Source organism: Sorex araneus, chromosome 4 (assembly GCF_027595985.1).
Source record: "Sorex araneus isolate mSorAra2 chromosome 4, mSorAra2.pri, whole genome shotgun sequence".
In the NCBI taxonomy this organism is placed as follows: Eukaryota; Metazoa; Chordata; class Mammalia; order Eulipotyphla; family Soricidae; genus Sorex; species Sorex araneus.
In genome coordinates, this window is record NC_073305.1 from 106,665,336 (window position 1) to 106,669,801 (window position 4,466).

The 4,466-nt window shown below is 43.1% G+C and overlaps 1 pseudogene; it reads right to left on the reverse strand.

The window, feature by feature from the left end:
- Positions 1 to 807: 807 nt before the first annotated feature.
- Positions 808 to 1,747, reverse strand: LOC101540390 (mitochondrial import inner membrane translocase subunit TIM44-like; annotated as a pseudogene).
- Positions 1,748 to 4,466: the final 2,719 nt, after the last annotated feature.

A 4,466-nucleotide genomic window follows, 5' to 3' on the forward strand; every position in this document is an offset into this window, starting at 1 on the left:
TTCTTTTTGCTTTTTGGTTCACACCCAGTGATTCACAGGTGTTATTCCTGGCTCTGCACTCAGGAATTACCCCTGCCAGTGCTCAGGGGACCATATGGTATGCTGGGAATCAAACCTGGGTCAGCCTGTAGCTCCAGCCCTTACTTTGTCGGTTTTACAAAAAAAAAATTCTATTTTTTTACTCTGCTTATAAAAATGAGAAATCTCAGAATTCCATATGGTCCCCCAAGCACCGCCAGGGTAATTTCTGAGCACAGGGCCTGGAATAATCTTGACCAACTCTGGGTGTGCCCTAAAAAATAAAAAATAAAATCAACCTGAATATTAAGTTGAAGCATAGAACCTCTCCACTCATCTAGAGAAAATGAGATTCATTCTCTCTAGATGAGCAGCAGTTCACATCTTTATAAAGAACTACCTGTGCCCTCTCATTCCAAAATAGTTCTCATCCTACACTGAGAGACGGTTAAAGGGAAGTCATAGAGGGCAGTCATATATTTGATATCCAGATAGAAGTTGTGAACTCTTCCAAACACTGTACTATTTTCATTGCAGTCACTTATTGCTGACAAAAGTGCATGAACCAGATAAATCAACACAAACCTAGTAACTTCAAAAAAACAAATTATGAAGCTAGATCAGAGAGTTTGTAATCAGCATATATACTATTTCTGCATAGCAATGAAAATTTCATCACTCTATTTGGTGAAAAACAATAGGTATTCCTCAGACTGAAAAGGGAAAAATAGTTTTGCTTAAGGAAGGAAATAATGATTTCCACTAATATAACCCTACTCTAATAATAAACTAAAACTCCACCACCTCGCCTTTGGGGTTCTTGATCACCATCACCAGCTGCGCCTGGAAGGTGATGACCAGCACCGGGCCCTGCTCCATCATCTTGCCCATGGCCAGGTCCACATTGTCAATGCCCAGAATGTGGGAGTGGAACTGCAGGCCGAGGGCCTTGGTCTGCTGGATGGGTATAGCGAGCTGGCTGTAGGTAGCTTCAAAGCACCAGTCTTTGAGGATCTCAAGCTCTCCAAAACTCATGGCCTCCAGCATGTTGGGGATGATTTCTTCTCGCACTGCTGCAGAAAGTGGTCCTTGTCGAAGGCCGGGTTCACACACAGGATTTCCGTCAGCACCTCCGACATCTCAGTTTTGGAGAACAGGCCCCCCCAGTGGGTCTGTGTCCTTGTCCGTCAGTGCCCATGATGCCTGGATGAAAGCATTGTCGCTCTCGTTGTACTTCATCTTCATCTCAAAAAAACACGTGAACACTACATTGTTGTCCTTGAAATCTTTCCACTGCTGGTACCACTTGGAGTCCTTGTGCAGGACGACGCCCAGGACCTCCTCGTTGGACTCAAACACTTTCTCTCTTGAGCTTCTCATCAGTGAACTCCTTCCACTTTTGTTGCTGAGTGCGCCACAGGTAGGGCAAGGTCTGGCCCAGCACGCTCTCGTTGATCTCCTTCTTCACCAACTCCATGCCCTGGGACAGGGCTTTGAAAGTGGCTTTGCGGCCCAGCTTCTCCCCGCCCTTGGACACCAACTCTGATGACTGCTTCGCCATCTTGGAGGCCCCCTCCATGCCCTCCTTGATCTTCCGGCCCAGGTCGCTCTTACTGATTTCATCAAGACTGTATCACCTTGCCTGTGCATACCATCTCCAACTCGATGGTTTTGTATTTCCTCTGGGCTGGAGCGCATCTGACTCCTCCGGCTTCCAAGAGATGCTCATGAAAAACGAACTAGTCCCTGAAGCTCCCCACTTTCTCTCAATGGCACGAACATCTCCGAATGCAGCAGCTATGTGTACCTGGGTCGAGAAATCAACATGAGGAACAACTTGGCTCCAGAACTGCGCAGGAGGAATAGAGCAGCGTGGAATGCCTTCAAGAACATCGAAAAAGTGGTTAAGAGGACAAAGAACCTTGGGGCTGGAGCAATAGCACAGCGGGTAGGGTGTTGACCTTGCACGCGACAGACCCGGGTTCGATTCCCAGCATCCCATATGGTCCCCTGAGCACCGCCAGGGGTGATTCCTGAGTGCAGAGCCAGGAGTAACCTCTGTGCATTGCCGGGTGTGACCCAAAAAGCAAAAAAAAAAAAAAAAAAAAAAAGAGGACGAAGAACCTCCGACTCCGGGCACATCTTTTGGATTCCACCTTTTTCCTTCACTAACATATGCCTCAGAGACCTGGGCCCTACGCAAACAGGATGAGAATGCTATTCAGGTATCTCAAAAAGGAATTGAAAGAGCTATGCTAGGAGTGTCACATCTCACTTAAGTGAGAGAAGGAATCTGGAGTTCTGACCTCCATCGACAGTCAAGAATCAGGGACGCTGTCTCGTTTGCCAAGGCATCAAAAATCAGATGGGCCGGTCATGTAATGCGATTCAGAGAAGACCGTTGGACTAGAGCTATACCAGCTGGAGTCCACGGGACGTCAGAAGACTGCATGGCCACCCACCAACTAGATGGTCAGATTTCTTTGTCAAATCCCTGAGTAAATGATTTGAGGCTCTTCCTGTCCCTAGAGCAAGCAAATATCATTGGGCTGCACTAGCACGTGACAGGGACAAATGGCGACATTACTGGTACCCGCTCGAGCAAATGGAAGATCAACGGGACGACAAGTGATACAAGTGAATTTATAAATAAAACTGAAAATTCATTGCTATATTACTTTTAAAATTTGACCCTTTGAAATTACACTTTAAACTACTGCTTGTTTTAGTCTAAAAATTCCTTAGCTCCTACTTTTCTCTGAAAACTGTGCTATAAACAAAATTTGTACCTAAAGTTCTTAAGAACATGCTGTTGTCCCTTTTTAATTTTGAACTATCCACTCCCCCTACACACACCTGAAAGCAGAATTTGAAATTCTATAAGTAGGAGCTTTGAAATTAAATAACTATTGACTGTCCTGTTCATCAGTTAATGAAAATGCAGGGTATTTTCTGAATGCTTTTGCTTGTGGAAGATCACTTATGATGAACTGTTTTTTTTTTTCTGGTGTCAGTATTTTTTGATAACTAAACAGACATTTAAAATCTGTCCACAGGCATTTCTCAGTGTGAGAGGCCACCAAAAAAAAAAAATAGCAAATTTGTTTACTCCATTGAAAATATTTCTGCTCGTGATTTCAAGCCTATTTCAAGTTAGGTGTCTCAGAATCGATTTGTTTGACCTGCTTACTTGTGTGCTGAGTTAGTTTGACTTTGATCATCTTGCCACCAAACCCAAACCTAGGTCAACTAAAGGCCACTTACAACGTCAAAGTTCTTTCCCAGGCTTTGAGATTAGAGCACAGATTCTAAAGTCCTGGCTTCATTCCTCTTTAGATGTACATCTTTGGGTGAGATTCCTTAAGTCCCTCACTTAATTTCCCCATTATGCCACTAAAAGTTCCTATTTCACCTTAAAGAGTACTAGGTACAGAGGAGAGACTTAAAAGTATAACTAACTCACTTTAAATGAAATCACAGTGTTCAAATGGCAGTGAATTTGTGAATTCTTTTTTTTTTGAGATGGGGGGCAGGGCATACCTGAAAATGCTCAGGGATTATTCCTGGCTCTGCACTCAGGAATCACTCCTGGTAATGCTCAAGGAACCATATGGGATGCCTGGGATCAAATCCAAGTCGGCCACATGAAAGGCAGGCGCCTTACCTGCTATACTATTGCTCCAGCCCCAAATCCTAAAAACTCATTTTTATATTTCTCTTGGAAATACTAATCACTCTTTAAAAATAACTCCTTTATAATTGTATGGTAAAAAATTCAATGAGTATGAAAATGTTCCAGAGAAACTCTGGCTGTTGTTTCCCTTTACATGACACAAGTTCTATTCAAGAAGTGAGTGACCAGCTTAATGAAGCTATGAATCCTTGAGAGCTTGGTACAAAAGATTCAATTTCTGGTACTGGAAAGACATTACAGAAGATAGGATGCTTTCCTTGCATTTGGTTGACCAGGCTTGATCCCTGGCACCACATATGGTCCTCTGAGCCCTGACAGAAGTGATCCCTGAGCCGAGAGTCAGGGGTAAAACTTCAGCATAGACAAGTGCCCAAAAACAAACAAAAACTTCAGTTTCTTAAACTGCCCATAGAAAGAAATCTTAAATCAGAAATCATTCAAATGAGCAATTATCTCACATTAACTGTCACTGTCACTGTCATCCCGTTGCTCATCGATTTGTTTGAGCGGGCACCAGTAACGTCTCTCATTGTGAGACTTATTGTTACTGTTTTGAGCATACCCAATACTCCATGGGTAACTTGCCCAAGAAGAGGAATTTTTCAGCAGTTATATTTGCTGAATTGTTTCATGTTCCCACCTACTATACATGCATTGCTAAATAATCTTATCTACAAATTCAACTTCTGATTAAACTAAAACATGCAAACCTATATTGATGCTTTTTAGTAAGCAGGCACATAGTACTAAATAT